The sequence below is a fragment of the Canis lupus genome, chromosome 32 (assembly GCF_048164855.1).
Source record: "Canis lupus baileyi chromosome 32, mCanLup2.hap1, whole genome shotgun sequence".
Lineage (NCBI taxonomy): Eukaryota > Metazoa > Chordata > Mammalia > Carnivora > Canidae > Canis > Canis lupus.
This window is the reverse complement of record NC_132869.1, coordinates 10,712,213-10,732,786: the sequence shown is the minus strand read 5'-3', so window position 1 is coordinate 10,732,786 and position 20,574 is coordinate 10,712,213.

The window sequence follows — 20,574 nt, the reverse complement described above, 5'->3', positions numbered from 1 at the left end:
CCTGTTTGGATCTGGTCGCTTTGTCTTTTGCCTCTAATAGATGCCAGCAGAGGAGGAGAGAGATGGAGGGCCAATAGCCCCCAGAGGTAGGGGACCTCAATACAGGGAGAGTGTTTATGGTAATAATTTATAAAGATGGCAGCTCCTTCTCCTCTTTTCTAGCCTCCATCCATTATCTACCTTCTCCTTGTTTACTCTTTAGTTCTCCTGGCTGCATGGTCAAGTCCTCAGTGACACCTGAACTCCTCATTACATATTCCACACTAGTTGTGGCTTTCTAGTAAGTAGAAAGGGCCATGATAAAGCATCTGGCACCTGTTTTTGCTACTGCTCTTGACCAGCTGCAGTGTTTGGACAACACCTTCCAGAGGTCTCGGGCCTCAAACTCAAGCCAGGGAAGAGTAAGCACACTCAGATCTGGCATGTAAGGATAGATAACAGCCCTGAGACCATGAAATAGGAAAGTAGGAGCTTCTCTTGAGAAGTGGTACAAAATAAAATATGATAGTCAGGGGAGGACCCCTACAAAAGTGATGTTTGAGTAAAGACAACGTTGTGAGGAAATAAGCCATGTGTATAGTAGAAGGGAAAATGATTCCAGTGGTAGGGAGAAATAAAGTACAAAGGTTCTTAGCGTGTCCAGATATTAGGGGCCCAGCATATGGATTATCTTGATGAACGTTCCATGTATACTTGAAAAGAATCTATCATGAGACCCCTGGGTGGCTCAGTGGTTAAGCGTCTGCCTTGAGCTCAGGTCATGATCCTGGGGTCCTGGGATCCAGTCCCACATTGGGCTCCCTGCATGGAACCTGCTTCTCCCTCTGCCTGTGTCTCTGCCTCTCTCTCTGTCTCTCTCTCTCTGTCTCTCATGAATAAATAAATAAAATATTTTTTAAAAAAAGAATCTATCTTCTAAAGCTACTGGTACAGTGATCAATAAATGTCAGATTAGGTTGGTTGATAGTATTGTTCAAATTTTCTACATCCTTACTGAATTTTTGTCTATTGGTTCTACTGAGTGTTAAAATCTACTATAATTAAGGATTGTTTATTTGTCCCTTTAGTTCTGTCAACTTTTGCTTCCTGTATTTCGAGGCTCTATTATTAGGTACATGTACATTTAGGATAGTTATTTCTTTTGATGAATTGATCCTTTTATCTTTTTAAAGATTTATATTATTTTAAAGATTTTTAAAAGATTCATTCGCTTGGGAGAGAGAGAGAGAGAAAGTGAGTGAAAGCATGAGTAAGGGGTGGGGGTAAAGGGGGAGGGAGAAGCAGGCTCCCCACTGAGTAGGAAGCCTGGATGTGATGCCAAAGTTGGGCTAAATCCCAGGGCCCTGGGATCATGACCCAAGCCAAAAGCAGGCGTTTAACTAACTGAGCCACCCAGGTGCCCCTATATATTTATTTTTGAGAGAGAGAAAGCGTGCCTGCACACAAAGGAGCAGAGAGGGGCAGAGAGAGTCTTAAGCAGACTCAGTACTGCGCCACCTAGGCACTCTGATTCTTTCATGTTTCTGAAATCTTTCTGAAATCTTCCTCTTTACCTTTGGGAATGTTCCTTGTCCTAAAGTCTATTTTGGGGCTGCCTGGGTGGCTCAATATGTTAAGCGTCTGCCTTTGGCTCAGGTGGTGATCTCTGGGTCGGAGATCAAGCCCTGCATCATGCTCCCTGCTCAGCAGGAAGTCTGCTTCTCCTTCTTCCTCTCCCTTCCCGTTTGTGCATGCACACTTTCTCTCTCTGTCTCTCTCTCCCTCTTTCAAATAAATAATAAATAAAATATTTTTAAAAATAAAGTTTATTTTGTTTGATATTAATACAATGAGCTTAGTCTGATTACTGTTTGTGTAGTATCTCTTTTTACATCCTTTTACTGTCATGGCCTTTACTTCATTCACTATTTAAAGTACATTTCTTTTTTTTTTATTTTATTTTTATTTATGATAGTCACAGAGAGAGAGAGAGAGAGGCAGAGACACAGGCAGAGGGAGAAGCAGGCTCCATGCACCGGGAACCCGATGTGGGATTCGATCCCGGATCTCCGGGATCGTGCCCTGGGCCAAAGGCAGGCGCCAAACCGCTGCGCCACCCAGGGATCCCTTAAAGTACATTTCTTATAAACAAACTAGTTACATCTTACTTTGTAGACTAGTTTGACAAGTTCTGCCTTAGCATGCTTAGTCCATTTTTAATTAATGCAATTATTGATATGGTTAGGCTCATGTCTCTCATTTTGCTCTTAATTTTTATTAGTCCATATGTTCATTGTTTCTTTGGTTCTCCTTTTATGCTTTCTTCTGGATTGATTACTTCACAGTATCCCATTTTGTTGCCTCTTTCACTTTGTAGCTAGATGTCTGTTTTATCTTTAATGATTGCTGTAGGGATTACAATGAGCATCTTTAACTTCATATAGTCTACTTTGGATCTACATTATATCATTTTACAAATAATGTGAGAGACTTAGAACATTCTACCTCCAATCACCCTTTCCCATCCTTTGGCTATGATTATCATCTACTTTAGCTGTGTGTATTAAAAAAATCTCATAATACATGGTTATTACTTATATTTAAATAGTCAATTGTCTTACATAAATTAAGAAAATAATTGTTTCTATTTACCCACATGTTTGCCAGTGGTGCTCTTCATTCCTTCTGGTAGATCTTACTTTCCAATTGACAGTCATTTGTCTTCAGTCTGAAGTACTTCCTTTAGTATTTCTTGAAATACAGGTTAGAGGAATAGCAAGGAGATTGATTTGGGTGGAGCAGAGTGAAGGAGAGGAGGAGATACAATCCAGAGATAATCAGGAGTCAATTATTCTCACTCTCATAGGCCACAACAAACTTTGGCTTTTACTTTGAGTGAGATGAGAAACGATTGGATGGTCTTTTTTTTTTTTAATATTTTATTTATTCAACAGAGAGAGCGAGAGAAAAAGAGAGAGAGGGGCAGAGGGAGAAGCAGGCTCCAAGCAGAGAGCCAGACGTGGGACTCCATCCAGGGTCTCCAGGATCACGCCCCGGGCCGAAGGCGGCGCTAAACCGCTGCGCCACCAGGGCTGCCCTGATTGGATGGTCTTGAGCAGGGGAATGACACCATCTGGTATGGGTGATAACAGCAGCTCTGGCTGCTGGGACGAGAATAGACTCTAACGGGCAAGAGAGGCGATAGGGAGGCCAGTTGTAGCACTAATCCAGGCAAGGATAATGCTAACTTGGGGTAGCAGTGATGTAGTGGAAGTGTCAAAATTTGGATACATTTTGAAGGCACATCCAATGGGGTTTACTGACAGATTGGTTGTGAAATGTGAGAAAAAGAGGAATTGAGGATGACCCCAAGGTGTCTTTGCCTGAGAGATCAGAAGGATGGAGTTTCTGGTTGCGGTGGGAAGACTGAGGAGGAGCAGGTTTGTGGGAAGTACCCTTTAGCCATCCAAATAGAAATGCTGAGTAGGCCTTTGGTCTGCAGTTCAGGGAAGGGAAATGGCTAGGCTTATACTTTTTTTTTTTTTTAGTAAGTCAGTGAGTAAATGTGATTCTTTTAAATATAAGTCAGTGAGTAAACAAAAGTAAATCTTTGTTTCAGCATATTAATAGCCAATTTTTATTGAGTGCTTACTCTGCCAGTCATTGGACTTTATTCTTATATTCTTGCTCATTCAATCCTCACAACAACCCTTACAGTTAGGTTCTATTATTAACATCCACAAAAGGGAGGTGTATTAGTCTGCTAGGTCTGCTATACAAAATGCCACAGACTGAGTGGCTCACACTCTTGGAGGTTGGAAGTCAAAGATCAGTGTCAGTCAGGCAACTAACTGGCTGTCAAACAGTTTGGTTCCCCCTGAGGCCTTTCTCTTTGGCTTGCAGATGGCTTTTTCTTTGTACACATGCATCCCCAGTGTCTTCTGTATGCCTTAATCCCCTCTTTTTTATGGGATACCAGTCAGATGGGATCAGAAACTACCCATATGACCTCATTTTGATTTAACTACCTCTTTCCACATACAGTCATATTCTTTTTTTAAAAAAAGATTTTATTTATTTATTCATGAGAGGTACACAGACAGAGGCAGAAACGTAAGCAGAAGGAGAAGCAGGACCCCCATGGAGAGCCCGATGTGGGACTCCATCCCAGGACCTCAGGATCACGCTCTGAGCTGAAGGCAGATGCTTAACTACTGAGCCACCCAGGTGTCCCCATACACTCATATTCTGAGGTGCTGGGAGTTAGGACCTCAAAGCAGAAATTTTGGGGTGGAAACAATTCAGTTCATAACAGGAGGAATAGAGAGATTGGGCAATGTTTACAAGGTCACACAGCTGCTAAATGGTAAAACTAGGATTCAAATTCAGCAGGTCTGAGTCATAGCCTACTTTCTCAACATAGTCTAAATAATCTCCTGAGCAATGCTATTCATACCTTGGTATGGTTTATTCTTCACCCATAATAGCATACTATACATGTTCCCAATTCCTTATCTGAATCCTTGGATCCAGATAATATGGGTCACATACCATGTATTTTGCTACCACTTCCAGCAGGGTCTGGGCCAGCACTCCATAAATAAATACTAATTTGGCAGAAATATATAGTAATAATCACCCTAAATGAGATAGAAATCATGAATAACTTCAAATCATTTTAATAGCTTTGATGCCAAATATGTTATACATGTGGTATTTTTTTGCTTTTATGTTTTGTTCTTAGGTTTTTGTTTTGTTTTTTTTTTTAATTTTTTTAAAATTTTTATTTATTTATGATAGTCACACACACAGAGAGAGAGAGAGAGAGAGAGAGAGAGGCAGAGACATAGGCAGAGGGAGAAGCAGGCTCCATGCACCGGGAGCCCGACGTGGGATTCGATCCCGGGTCTCCAGGATCGCGCCCTGGGCCAAAGGCAGGCGCCAAACCGCGGCGCCACCCAGGGATCCCTGTTCTTAGGTTTTTGTTTTGTTTTGTTTTTGTTTTTCCTTTTTTAGGTTTTGGAGCTTTGGGATTTCAGATAAGAGATTATACACCTCTAATTCTCTTAATTGCACCTGTAACTGTCCTCTTTAGTAGGTTTTATTGTACTTAATCACTTAGGAAATACACTCCACTGAAGCAGTTTTTCCCATGATGGTCAGCTGAAAATGTGCTGTGTGAAATGCCTAGCAAGAGTGGAGAATGAAGGGCAATAAAAGAGATTGGGTCCATGGCTTTGGTCACAGGAGGAAAAACCTCTTGGTCCTTAGGGAGAGGTTGTGGCTGAATGCTCTGCCAGAGAAGCGTGAGCACCTCCTGTAGGAGGGGCCACAAACCCTTTCTCCAATCAATAGCTGATCTTAACAGGGCCTTCTTCTTACTCCAAAAGAATTCTAACTGGGGACATGCAGGCCTCAGGGCAAGCTGTGGGAACCCAGAGGTATATGAACCCTTTCCAAACCACTCCATATTGGCAGCTGTCATCTTGGCCCAAGTGTGGACAATCGTGTGAAGAGAGAAGGCAACTATAGCAATGCCATGTGGGTGGTGCTGGCCTGAGGATCACACAGGATCTATAGACCTTGCCCATAGGGTTTTGCCCTTGGGAGACCAGGTAACCCAAGGGTTTAATGGCACTGAGCTCCTTGAAAGTAGAATTTGGTACCAGAGTTCAGGGCAGCCTAGATTTGCTTGTAACCCAAGGGAAGAACAGCCCAGCTGTGGATACTGCCCTACATGCTGTCCCCTCCCACTTCTTCCAGGCACTGCCCAGCTTCTGGAGGCAGAGTTCTAAGTGATAGCCTATTAGATGCAGAGAGCCAGTGGAAATCCAAACTTCAGAACATACTTTCTGACTTTTTCCAGGAGCCAGACTGGTCAGCAATGCCCAGAGAAGAAAGGGCTCTGCAGCTCTGGGAAAACAGTGGGGAGCTTCAATGGTGTGCTGTAAAGGCCCATCTCATGGATCAAAGCCAGATTCCCCCACACTCCCAAATCTATGCTTCTGCCTGCCTCCCTGGTGATTTCCTTACAAGGCTCCATGCTGCTGGCATGCCCCTGCATGTCTGTCCCGCTCTAGCTGCTGTGCAGATATTCTTGGGTGGTGGGCACTGCCTATAGGGTGCCCCCTCTTTCCACACTGGGGAGCTCCCTGCAGCCAGAGACTCCTGTGGGACTCAGGCCTGCCTTAACTCAGTGCTTTCAGGAGGGAGTCACTGAGCCATGGCTTCCCCTGGATCTGAAGGGAGAAGCAGGAAGGGCAGTTAGATCTGGATCTGGAGGGGGTGGAAAGGGAAAAGTTGGGAAGGTCAAGGGATCAAGGGAGGATGCTAGGTCTCTGTTGCACCGGGATTCTGGTCCTCCGCAGAGCAGTAGCTGCTTCTGGCCAGCAGCATGGCTGTCCTGTGTTCATGTCACCTGTTTCCCACAGGCCAGTTTTTAATCCTGGGGTTGATTGTAATTACCACCGAGCACTGTAATTAATTCATTGTGCATGTTTACTTCTAAGTGTATGCAAATGTATGGAAATACATGAAACATATGAGACTATCCCAAGAGTCCTGGTTTAATTTTTGTTCAGATTTCTGGGCTGGGAATGTAGGGATCATGTGGATATTTATGTGGGCTGGGGGCATTTAAGAGATGGAACCATTTCTTTTTTTTTAAGAAAACAGTTTATTTTTCCCTCTACTTCCTTTTCTTCTTTCTTTTAGAAATTCAACCCTAGACTCTGTTAGAGAATGGAGAAATGTGAACCTGAATCTAAAAATGAAAGCCCAGAAGAAAGCCTAACCGCTCATGGGAATGGGAACAGCCTGCGAGGCACTGTCTTCCCTGTGAAGAAATAGGATCACAAGACTGTCATATTATTTTTTACATTAACAATTATAGAATTAAAATAAACTTTCTGTTCTGTTATTTGAAGTTCTAAGTTATGTACTGGGAATGTAGATTATAATTGAAAGTGGGTTAAGCCACAAGTTTGCTACAGCCTCAGCTAGGGAATTTTCAGAGAAATATTTAACATGTAAATCTTATTCTGTTCTTAATTAGCAATAGCTCTAAAAGACACAGACACTGAGTCACTGGGACCCTGGTGGTTCTGGGGGGTCACAGAGGAGACTCGGACAGCTGACCGATCACACCCCTGCCACTCCTTCCCTTTTCTGGGAAAGGGAAGGGAAACAAACATTTCCTGAGCATCTATGTGGTTGGCAACATGCTAAGAATTTGCATGTTTGTCATCTTGTTTAATCTCCATTTTTTATAAACAGATGAAGAAACTCGAACTCTAATAAGTTAACTAATTTACAAGGGGCACAGCAGGATTTCTCTAAGGATTCCAAACCTCACCCTTCTTTCACTACTACCTACTTCCCTAAAATAGCCTATAGCAGAGGAAGCTTCTGCTTTCCCAGCAAGCCCAACTGAAGAGCCTGGTGGATCTTCACTCTAATTGCAGCCTAGGTTAGAGGTGAAAATCTACTACTTCCAGAGGCCTCATTTTGTACAGCCACTTATATAGGATGGCACATGGGTCCTAGGTTACCCTGGCTTCCATTTTACTTCGATGCTTTGCTAAACTCTACACCAAGTTCTCTTTCTGCCTGAGAAATCGTCCTGGACTTTGAAGGCACTAAAGATATGCCAGAGTGTAGAGCAGAGTGTAGCCAGCATATATGTGATGGACAGGCTGCATTTGGGAACTGTCTGGATCAGGCTCCAGGGTGCGTGATTGCAGCTGACCAAGATCTTCTTTGTTTCATGAATAAGTAGAAGATTTGGGTGACATGAGACCCCCCGTGTGTTCAATTTATTAATTTTAAAGTATGAATCTTCTCTGCTTATTAATGCAAAGCTCTACCTAGAGATAAAGTACGAAACCTCAGATGTACATTTGAATAACCTGAGGATCTTTAAAAAATTCTAAGCCACCCTGAGGCACTCACGTGGCTCAGTCAGTGAAGTACTCGACTCTTGATTTTGGCTCAGGTCATGATCTCAGAGTTGTGAGATTGAGTCCCACATTGGGCTCCACCCTGGGCATTAAGCCTTTCCATGAAAATTTCTCTCTCTCCCTCTGTCCTCTCCACCCCTTGCTTGTACAATCTCTCTCTCTCTCTCTCTCCCTCCAAAAAAACCCCCCAAAAACAAAAACAACAATGAAGGCCTGTATCGCATCCCTCAAGATTCTAATCTGTCTTGAGTGGAGTGTGGACATCAGAATCTTTTTTAAGCTCCCTAGGTAATTTTAATGTGCAGCTAATATTTAGAATCACTGCATCCAGGGATCCCTGGGTGGCTCAGCGGTTAAGTGCCTGCCTTCGGCCCAGGGCGTGATCCTGGGGTCTCAGGATCGAGTCCCACATCAGGTTCCCTGCATGGAACCTGCTTCTCCCTCTGCCTGTGTCTCTGCTTCTATCTCTCTCTCTGTATCTCTCATAAATAAATTAAAAAATAAAAAATAGAATCACTGCATCCAAATTACCTGGAGGGTTTATGAAAACACAGATTGCTGAACCCCACTCTAAGTTTCTAACTCGGTAGATCATCAGGGATCAAGAATTTGCATTTCAAACAAGTTCCAGGTAATGCTGGACCAGGGACCATACTTTGAAAACCACTGTTTGAGACACTCCTAAAGCAAAGGGAACCATTAATAATAACTACTACCATTTATCAAGTACTTACTCTATGTCAGGAGTTTTGGTGTCAAGCATTTATATATTATAGTTTCATTTATTCCTATAGTAATCATATTCTGTATGATATGATTTTTAGGCAAATTATATGCTATTTTTATAATGCTACAGTTATTTTGTATGTGCTAGATTTGAATCCCCAACTAGAATCTGCACGTTCTGAAAATTTGATCAATGTCTTTTTCATTCTTCTTCTGGACTTTATTTCCCTATCCTATGGTTGTCACACAGCTAAACACATAGTAATCTGTGTTGATTTGTTGAGCATCTACTTACTATGTTCTAAAGAACTCTACTAGGTGATTTGTACAGTGTATCACAATTTTTACTCCCCAGTGACCACAAAGAGAGGGTACTATAATTATTTCCACCTAACAGGTGATATAACTAAGTTCAGAGAAGTTAATATACTATTCCCAAATCACCAGCAGATGCCAATGCTGGTATTTGAATCCCTATTCGTCTGGCTGTGTAGCCCTGTTCTTATCCTGTTATTCTGGCTTCTTAACTGAGCCATAGATGTCTGGCCATCTAATTAAATCCCCAAGAAGTCCTGGATCCTTTTTCAATGCCCCCTGGGTGTAAGTGGAGTAGAGAAGTGTTTGGGGGGGGGGTGTCTTGATGACTTGGGGATACTGGCTAGAATGGAGGGGAAAGACCTCTTGGCCTCCACAGATTTTATTTCCCCAAATCACAATACCTAGCACATAGTTGATGCACAACAAATATTTATTTTATTTTATTTCTTATTTAAGAATAATTTATTTTACTACTTCATATGTGAACAGCACCAGTTGCCTGTACCTTATAGTACTTTGCTATATACTGTTTGCATTAATGTCATCTATTCCTACTTCTGTGTTAATTGTACCTCCTAACTACAATTCAAAGATCAAGACTACCAGACAACAAAAGATCAGCAAACTGTTATCAGCAACACATAACAGATTATACATGAAGTGGAATTTGTCCCAAGATTGCAAGGTTGGTTCAGCATATAAAATCAGTTAATAGAATAATACCCATTAGCAATAAAATAAAGGACAAAATCACATAATCATCTCCATAGAGATCCCCCCCCCCCAAAAAAAGCACTTGACAAAATCCAACATGTTTTCATGATAAAAACACTCAATAATCTAGGAATAGGAAGGAACTTCCCCAACCTGATAGAGGACATCTACAAAAACCCTATGGCTAATGCCATACTTAATAGTGAAAGACTGAAAGCTTTTTCCTTGGGATCAGGGATAAGATAAGGAGCTCATGTTTGTCACCTCTATGCAACATTGTACTGGATGTTCATTATACAAGGAAGTGTATAATGAAGAGAGGTGCTCTCTCTCTCTGTCTCTCTCTCTTTCTCTCGTTCTCTCTATCAAATAAATAAATAAAATCTTTTTTTTAAAAAAAAAAAAGGAAAATAATACATGGAAAGACATCCCATATTCATGAACTGAAAGATTTAATTTTGCTAAGATGGTAATACTCCCTAATTGATTTATAGATTCGATATAATCCAAATTAAAGCCTCAGCTGGCGCTTTTTTTTTTTTTTCACAAATTGGCAGAGAGATCCTTAAATTCACATGGAAATGCAAGGAACCAAGATTATCTAAATGATCTTGAAAAATAAGAATAAACTTGGAGGAGTCACACTTCCCAATTTCAAAAGTTACTGTACAGCTACAATAATCGAGACAGTGTGGTACTGGTATAAAGGATAGACATATAGATGAAAGAAATAGAATTGAGAGCCTGGAAATAAACCCTCAAACATATGATCAATTGATTTTCGACAAGTCTGCCAAGACTATCCAATGAGGGGAAAGAATGGTCTTTTCAATAAAGAGGCCTAGGACCACTGGATATTCACACACAAAAGAACAAATTTGAACTCTTTCTTTATACCATATGCAAAAATTAGCTAAAAATGAAGCCTAAATATAAGAGATAAAACTATAAAATTCTCAGAAGAAAACATATGAGTGAATCTTTGTGACCTTGAGTTATGTAATGCTTTCTTATATATGATACTAAAAGCATAAATGACATAAAAGGAATAGACAGGGGCATCTGGGTGGCTCAGTCAGTTAAGTGTCTGCCTTTGGCTCGGGTCATGATCCTGAGGTCCTGGGATGGAGCCCCTCTTTGGGCTCCCTCGAGCCTGCTTCTCCCTCTCCCTCTGCTATTCCTGCTTGTGCTCGCTCTGTCAAATAAATACATAAAATCTTAAAAAAAAAAAAAAGAATAGACAAATTTAACCACATCAAAATTTAAAAACTTTTGTGCTGCAAATGGTATCATCAAGATAACAAATAAAAAGACAACTAATAGAATAGAAAGTATTTGCAAATCATGTATTTTGAGGGATGCCTGGGTGGCTCAGCATTTGGGTGTCTGCCTTTGGCTCAGAGCCTGATCCCAGATTCCCTGGATCAGGTCCCACATCGGATTTCTTGCATGGATCCTGCTTCTCCCTCTGCCTGTGTCTCTGCCTCTCTTTCTGTGTCTCTCATGAATAAATAAATAAAATCTTTTTTAAAAATCATGTATTTTGATAATGGACTGTATCCAATATATATAAAGAATTCTTACAACTCAACAATAAAAAGACATATAACCTAATTGCAAAGTGAGCAAAGGATTTGAATAGACATTTCTCCAAAGAAGATATACAAATGACCAATAAGCCATGAAAATATACCTAACAGCATTTGTCATTAGGTAAATACAGATCAAACACACAATGATTTTTTAAAAGATTAAACACAGAGTTACCATTTGACCCAGCAATTCCACAACTAGGGGTGTACTCAAAAGCACGGGAAACAGGTGTTAAAAAAAAAAAACTTCTACACCGATGTTTGTGGCAGCACTATTCACAATAGCCCCCAAATGGAAACAACCCCAATGTCCATCAACCAATGGACAGATAAACAAAAGGTGATATATCCATACAATGAAACACTGTTCACCCATAAAAAGGAATGCAGTACTAATACACTCTACTACATGGATGAATCTGGAAAACATTAAATGAAAGGAGTCAGTTACAAAAGAAAATATAGTATATGATTCATAGCATGTAAATGAAATGGCCAGAATAGGCAAATCTATAGAGATAGAAAGTGGATTGGTGGTTACTTGGACTGGGGAGGGCTTGGGGGGAAATGGAGAGTGACTGCTAAAGGATATAGGATTTCTTTTTAGGGTGCTAAAGATGCTCTAAAATGTTGTCGATGGTTACAAAACTCTGGAAATATTTTACAAACTCTTAGTTTGTACACTTTAAATGGGTGCATTTTAAATTGGTTAGCATAATTATATGGCAGGCAGTAGTAACGGTAGGCAGGAAATGTGTCTTATACCTCATGGCTTCCTTAATACTCCTATTATGGTTTGGGGCACATAGGTATGTGCTCAATGAATACTAATGTAAAGTAAATCGTTTCTTTTCAGAGAAGAAGTAATCATGATTTCAGTTAAACTTATTGGGGCATGTGGAAATAGGAAGAAATCCCCATTGCCAAAGAACCCAAAGAGTTCAAATGAAACAACATCCCCCAAACGTAATGCTAAATTATTTTTTAGAAATCACATCTCAAAGATAATGGCCCACACTCTTTTTTTCAGTACCAAAGAAATGGAATACAGAAGGTCTCTGCCTTCAAGGAATATTTGGCTGATAAACATTTAAACAAAAACTTCCTTCCCACAGACAAGGAAACTGGTAGACTACAGACTGCTTTTCAGAGAACTACATTCTAAACCCAAAGCCACATCAAGATTCTTTTTTTCCCTCCCCTCTGAGAGTTTACCTAGTCCAAAGGCACAGTGAAGTTCATAATCTATGACCCTGTCTCAGAGCTGATAGAAGCTGGGGAAATAGTTTCTCACTGAGGTTAATAAGAATTATGTCATGGCTTATACAGAAGTCTGTTTCATGAAAGGGGTTAGGATTGAAAAATTGATTATATTCTAAAGCATCAGGGAATTTTTTATTTTTTTCTCCAGCTGTGAAGTCCAGGATTGATCCTAATATTTAGTTTCTCCATCAAGACTTTACATAGCCTCAGATAATGCTTAGGAGTCTATGAAACCTGGAATAGGCTCCATAACCTGGTCTGCTTTCGGGGGAGAGCTCAGTCAGGGTTGAGGTCCTCCATTTCTTAGAGGTTTATTACATCTAGAGCAGGTTTAGTGATCCTGAAGCCTCAGAAGAGAGACTGACTGACTGACCCTATCATTACCCAGTTTCACGTTGCAGTTTGACATATTTTTTTAAACAAAGTAAACCAGTATTGGTGATTTAAGGCCGGGCTGGTCCCAAAAGAACAACTTGATATTTATCTAAACCATTGTTTCAGGTGCCCTAACCCCTGCCAAGGAGTTAAGTCAGGTTAGTGGTACAAAGAGCATCTGAGAGCTGGAGAGACCTACATAGAGGTCACTGATTTAGCATATGCTCTCTCTCTCTCTCTCCCTCTCTGTCTCTGGGTGAAGAGACAGTGACAACCCCATTCACAGAGCCATTTAAAACGTCACTCAAGGCAGCCCGGGTGGCTCAGCGGTTTAGCGCCGCCTTCAGCCCAGGGCATGATCCTGGAGACCCAGGATCGAGTCCCACGTCGGGCTCCCTGCGTGGAGCCTGCTTCTCCCTCTGCCTGTGTCTGTGCTTCTCTCTCTCTCTCTCTCTCTCTCTCTCTCTCTCTGTCTCTCCCCCTCTGTGTGTGTGTGTCTCATGAAGAAATAAATAAAATCTTTAAAAAAAAAAAAAAAACGTCACTCAGACTCCAACAAACCATTTTCAAATGGGGACGATAACATGAAAGGAAGCAGCCTCTCTACACAGGGTGACTTCTAAGACGTTGAACATTTTATGAGTCCCTCTTTCGAGCTGATGGTTGTTGCTTTGGATCAGAGAGGCCAGACAGAGGTGGCAAATGCAGGAGGAAACCAGGGTAGGAAGAGAGATTAAGGAAATTAAGGAGACAGTGCTACACGGGGGAGAGGGAGAAGGAAGTTGGCCGAGAAGGACAGGAAGTCCAGGATCTGCAGGAGCAGAACTACAGGGGTGAAGATCTATCCTCAGTTCCAGAAGATTTCATGGTGACGTAGGAAGGGAAGCAAAGCCAAGTGCAACGTGGCTGCCAATCTACTGGGCTTGAGACACCACAACAGACATCCTGCAGTGTTGGCAGGCTCTGAGGCATCCTGGCCCAGACTTGCAGGTATCCATCCTCCAAAAGCAGGTGCGGGGTGATGGCGGCTGCCTGGGACCTGTCTCCTGCACCCAAGAGGACTTATTCTCTGTGCCCACGGTTTCCCTGACTGGTTGATCTTCTCTGGCTGGCAAAGCTCCCTCAGCCTGACCCACCCTCCCGCCTCTGGCAGCCTTCAGGAAAGAGACTCGGGGCTCCCGTTGGTCCTGTACAAATCCCACCCAAGCAACAGACCACAGTCCCTTATCCAGGCACGCACGTCAGCCTGGACCCACAGGGGCCAGGGAGGGGTAAAGATAAGGCAGCGTGCTCAGCGTAGGCAAGGATAGAAGCAGGAACCGAAAATGTGACCCAGGGCTGATGCCGGGCTGCTGGACCGCTTCCTGCGGGTGATGCAATCGCTTCTGCCGCAGGTGGTGGTGGTGGTGGGAGTGGTAGCAACTGAGAGAGGCTGGAATTTACCTCGCTAGGCTGCCTCAGACTTGGCCTTCCTGTTCTGGGGGCACAGGGGACAGTGTGTTATTGATGGGGGAAGGGGAGTGAATTCTGTCCATGGGGGAGGGACTGGGTGTGCCTTTAAGGCAGTAGATGTAGGGGATGTGAGCCCTGGCTTTTACGTCACATGCAGATCGGCCTCAAATCATGGCCCTGTTGCTATTTGCCTCTTTGGAGAAGTGATCTTGGTTTCCTTGAGTCTAAAATGGCCCCAATGGTGATAGCTCCCTCTTGGGGTTGGTGAGGATTAAATGAGCTGCCTTTTGTCTCGGTTCTAGCATTCAATAGGCGCTTGACATAGGTGGGAGTTGTTTTGATTATAACCCAGGGACCTTTGGCAGAATTGGGATAAGAGGCTGGCGCGGTCCCCCAAAGTCTTAAGGTCTGCCACGCCAGCCTGGTTGCCCAAGGAGTGCCACCTCTGAATCTGTCGGGACGAGGACATAAATATGGTGGAAGGGCACCTGTTGATGGCAGAGCTGGGAACTGAACCCAGATCTCCTGATGTCTTTCTGCTTGACCTGATGATGGATAATAAGCCTTGGGAACAGGGGAGAATTGGGGCTTCAGACATTTGCAGGATATCCCTGTGCGAGGAAAGGCAGGACTGCTTTGGGGGAGGCTCAGCCTCCCTAGGAAATGTGTTTACCCTTAGCTTGTTTAGTTTCAGCTCTCCCTGACAAGCCTTCCCCCTGTCCCCAGTGGCTTCTTCTTTTTTTAAGGATTCTATTGATTTGACAGGAGAGAGAGAGAACAAGCAGAGGGAGTGGCAGGCAGTGGGAGAGGGAGAAGCAGATTCCATGCTGAGCAGGGAGCTTGATATGTGGCTCGAACCCAGGACCCTGGGATCATGACCTGAGCCAAAGGCAGACGCTTAACTGACTGAGCCACCCAGGTGCCCCTGTCCCCAGTTTCTCTTTGAGATGTGCATATGAGAGTTCGTGTTTGGGGGAAAATGGTGTGGATATGCTCAAGGATCCCCCAGGGATATCTGTACTTCCAGCCTTTGGCATGCGGCCTAGCACTCTGCAGACGCTTAGTTAATGTTTGATGAACTCACACCTGGGAGATTAAGCCCCTCCATCATTGCCAGATAGTGACCCTCTCCCATGCCAGGACAGTAGGCACTCAGAGGTTGGCTGGGAAATAGATGATCCAACTCATCTTCTTGGTCCTGATCCTCTTGAGCACCAGATTCAAAACCTGGGAGGGGGACACCTGGGTGGCTCAGCGGTTAAGCGTGTCTGTCTTTGGCTCAGGGCATGTTCGTGGACTACCCGGATCAAGTCCTGCATTGGGTTCCCTGCATGGAGCCTGCTTCTCCCTCTGCCTGTGTCTCTGCCCCCTTCTCTGTGTGTGTGTGTGTCTCTCGTGAATAAATATATAAAACCTTAAAAAACAAAACAAAAAAACACCTGGGAAGATCCAGACCCATAAAGGACTGCTCCCCAGCTCTTCCAGGAGGCAGGTTTCCCTGATAGCAATCGATCATCTCTAGCCTCAGTTGAACGTATCTGAGGTTTCCCTGAAATTCCCAAGGAGAAGTATGCACTGATGTACACTATACCTTTGCCCAGGAAAATGGCTGTGTCCTGGGTGAAGTAGAGTAAAAGGAGAGTATTTTGATTGGATTTCTCCATTCCTTGGCAGGATTAAGGCTACTTCTTTTCTGTGGGCTGGGAATGTTGGGCCCTTGGCTGGGGAGGGGGCGGAGGAGAGGGGAGCTGAGGACACTGCCCTGAGGGCCATGCTTATTATTTTCCTATAAATGTGTCTCCAGAGAGGTCATTCCATCAGGTCCCAAGCCAGGAGGAGGGTGGTCTGAGGGTTCCAAAGACTTGGCAGCATCACCTTTGTCTTCTTGGAGGAGGCTCCACTGGTGAGAAGAGACTCAGTAAGGCCAGCCACCCTAAGTGACAAACACAATGTGGAGAGGACATTTATGGAAATCCTCTACTGTAGGGTCTTTTTTTCCCTCTCCTCAACATGAAACTATTCATATTTTTAAAATTTGGAAGTGTATATTTATTCATTCACTGAAAACTGAAACTGAATGTGTGCTGAATATCATAAGTCATAGGATCCTGGACTTCACCTTGTCTTTTAGGTTCCACTGGGCTTTCGCATGGCAGTCTCACTCTGCATTTTCCTTTCCACCCAGGTCTGGGGCTCCAAATGTTTTCTCTTTAGCACCTGCTTTTTCTATTTGCATCCCACTGAACCAGTGACTGGCAAGCAATGAGCTCATTGACTGGGAAATCAAGTCTCTCTACTTGCTTACCCAATTAGCAGAAACCAATCTGTCTATGTGAGTATATTCTCTCTCTCTCTCTCTCTCACACACACACACACACACACACACACACACTGCAACTCAGAAGAAAGCGACTATTCCTTTGCAGACAGATGGAATGATGCTCTAGGAGATAAATTCATTCCGTTAGAGCAATACTAGCAAGGGAAGGACGCTCAAATCTTCCAGGTTCCTGGTCTTTCTTAGGGACATGATCCTTCCTGGAGGGAGTTAAGAGGCAAGGGGGGTCGAGCATTATGGACTCCTCCACCAAGACCCCCACCCTACCCATAAATCAATTTCCAATCTAACCCCTCCCTGGGGGTTGAGTTACAAACCTCAGCAACCCCAGGGCAGCCTGCCTGGTAATTCCTATTATTCAGCTGTCAGCTGTTTTTTTTTTTTTTTTTAAACCCTCCCTTCCCAGTGATCCAGTTACCAGAGTTTTAGAGCCCATTCCTTGTCTCAGAGAGAAATCCTATAGCCAGGTGAAACAATGGAGAGGGCCGCTGCCTGCTTTCTATAGGGAGCTGGGTTTTCTCTTCTGTTGAAAGCAGCCTCCTTTTAACTCTTTGCATCCCTTCCAGATTGTTAGGAGGGTCTGACTCCATATCAGGCCTCCATGCTGGTGCCTTTCAGAGCAACTATGCCTTTCTCTGGGGACCTTCCTTCTAGAGCCATCATAAGGAAAAAACAAACTGGTACAGAGGTGGGAAGAGAAAGAGAGAGAGAGGAAATTCTCCAAAATAGATAGCTGTGGCTGGCGGTAACCAAGGCATTACTGTGGTCAGGGGTTCAGAGCCTCAGATCTCCAGCCAAGCAGGTCCTGACACTGCTGAGTCTGCCCTGCACTGGCAGGGAAGGAACGGTATAGAGGGAGGAGTCTGCTTTGACAGTGATGAGAGGTGGGGAGTGAGGCTCCTGACCTCCCTGACCCCTTTATCCCTGACAATCTTTTCTGGTCTCTGCAGCTCAGAAGGCTGGGCCCCTGCTGCTTGACCTTAGGGGCTGAGAGCACAGGAGGCCAAGCCACTGGGTGTCCTTCAGAACCAGTCTGAGAGAGGGGCTGGGAAGGCCTGGGAGAGAGGTCTTAGAAGAGATGACACTAGATGGTGTGACCCTCCTCCCATCTTGCAAACTACCCAGATCCACTTAGGTGATCCCTTTTGCTCTCAGCCCTACTCCCCTACATTGGTTATTTTTAACTTCTTATAGGGCCATAGGCCCTTTTGGGAAACTGTTGTAAGCTATGGAACCACCCCTCAAAATGTTTGTGTGAGCCCACATATACAATTTAGCCAATTTCAGGGGTTCATAGACCCTACAGCTAAGGACACCCTGGTGAGTCTGGCAAGTACATGGATCCCAGATAAAAATCCTGCTCTACCATCTTCCTTGCCTTGTGGCCCCAAATCTGCTGTGATGAAGCAGACAGAGCAGTAGCAGCTTGGAGCAAGGGTTGGGGAGTGGAGTAGGTGAAGAGATAAGGGGAATTAGTATGACCTCTCCCTCTCAGGGCCTATGATGCCTGAGAAGACAGGTTCAGAGCTGCTGAGTCCTTCAGTTCCATTCCTGATCCTAAGTAATACACATGGTCATTACTGGCCAGCTTGAGACATTGGCCCAGGTGGAAAGCCATTAAGAAGAGAAGGATAGAAGGAAGGAGGGGAAAGAGGTCTGTGCGTGGTGAATGTGGCAAGGGCTCCCCAGTGCCCTGCATGGAAGCTGGGCTTGGTTTCCTAATTTACCCACATGTGGCATGAATGCTAGGTCACCCTGACCAGGTGACACTCCCTCTTAGCCAAGCCTCCTGGTAAAGTAACATACCTCCTTTTGGCTCCAGCACCTCTTTCTGAACATCCGTCAACTCCTGGAGGATTGGGCTGCTGGCCAACTTTGACCCTCATCTTTTTTCCCTTTTCTCTTTTCTCTGGACTTTGGAGATAGTGTTTTCCTGCTCTAGCAACCACAGCCCTCAATATGCCTGGTTGGCTCTCTTTCAGGTATGCTTTGAGGGAGCTCAGGGAAGAATGGGTAGGAAAAAGGTACAAGGAGACTTCAGGCTCCTCTGGGCTAAGCATTCCAGCTCCACTAAACTTAAATCTGCCTGAGTTTACAACCAGAGAGAGCAACTTGGTGGTCAGAGGACTGTCCATCCCGACTATCCCTGGGGTCAGGCCCATCATCGACCACCCAGTCTATTGCAGTGACTGGCTCTCTCTCACTGATTTTGGCTTCTTTTATCTTTCTTAAAATGCAGCCTTAGTTAAGTTACTCTCCTTCCTCCTCCTCTTCTTCTTCTTCTTCTTCTTCTCTTTTTCTTTTTTTAAGGATTTTATTTATTCATGAGAGACACACAGAGGCAGAGATATAGGCAGAGGGAGAAGCAGTCTCCCTGCGGGGAACTCCATGCAGGACTCGAACCCAAGAGCCTGGGATCGTGACCTGAGCCAAAGGCAGACACTCAACCACTGAACCACCCAGGTGTTCCTCTTCCTTCTTTTTTTTTTTTTTTTAAGATTTTATTTATGTATTGATGAGAGACACATAGAGAGAGGCAGAGACATAGGCAGAGGGAGAAGCAGGCTCCCTGCGAGGAGCCTGATGGGAGACTGGATCCCAAGATCCTGGGATGATTACCTGAGCTGAAGGCAGATGCTCAACCACTGAGCCACACAGGTGCCCCCAAGTCACTCATCTTCTATAAAAAAATCTTTGGTGGCTCCCTTTTGCCTCCAGTACAGATTCTCCAGCCTAGCATTGCATGGACACCTATGTACTCTGACCTGAATCTATCTGTCCATGACCACCCTTTCCCAAATCCTGGGATGCAACCAATGACCCCTCCTTCAGCCTTCTCTGCTCCCAGGACAGATTCTCCAGTTCAGCATTTTATTCTGCTGCCGTGGGCTTAGGGTACTTTACCTGGTTTTCCTTATCGAAAAATCTCCCCATTCTTCAAGGCGCAACTCAAAAGCCATCTTCCTGAAGCTTTCCCCAGTGTTTTGTGTCCTGAATTTTTCTGCAGCTTCCAGCAGTCCTTGTCCCTAAAAATTAACACATTTCATGTCACATTCCATAATTTTCGAATCTTCCTCTCCTGAATAAACTGTAAGCTCCCTGAGGACAGGCACAGGGTTTTGGCTCCTAATCCAGTATTTGGCACAATGCAGGTATTCAATGAATGTTTGTGAAGTGGCCTGGGGACTTCCTTATGGATAGCAGGAGATCCACAGGACACATAATCTTCTTGGCAGCACAAACCCCATCTCTGGATGCTGCCATAAACAGGATGTGTGTCAACTGCTCAAGCAGCCCCTGCATTCTCGATCTCCCCTCTCCTCGGCTACATACTTATTTTGTAGGTGTCCACGCCCCCTCAAGAAGAGGACCTGAGGGTCCCTCTGGATGTGTTAGATCTGAATGTCACTCAGTAGTAACAGTGCCAGACGCAGGTGTCCGCATGCTTCCCGAAGATTCGCGCCTGGAGTTTCTTTCCGCCGGGCTAGGCAGGCGGGAGGGCGCTTTGCCACCAGGCCGGGGTCCACGAGGACACGCACCTTGCCCTCGACGGACGCCGCCCGCTGCGTCCTCCTCTTCTCCCTTTCTGGGCGCTCCGTCATTATTCAGACCATTCCCGAGAAAGAGAAGACAAAAGTCATTTTGGCGCCCCCTCTCTCCCTTCTAATGGAGAGGACCAGGGCCTTTCCGGTCCTTCCCGGGCTTGCGCTCGGGATCGGAATCTGCGCCGACTACGGCTCTCCGATTGCGTTTCTGACGGGAGCCGGAATTTCGCTCGGCCCCTTGCAGTGTTTCCAAGGGAAGGTTGGTACATTCGTGACGGTCCCTGGCAGCCGCCCAGCCCGGGACTCGGGGCTCC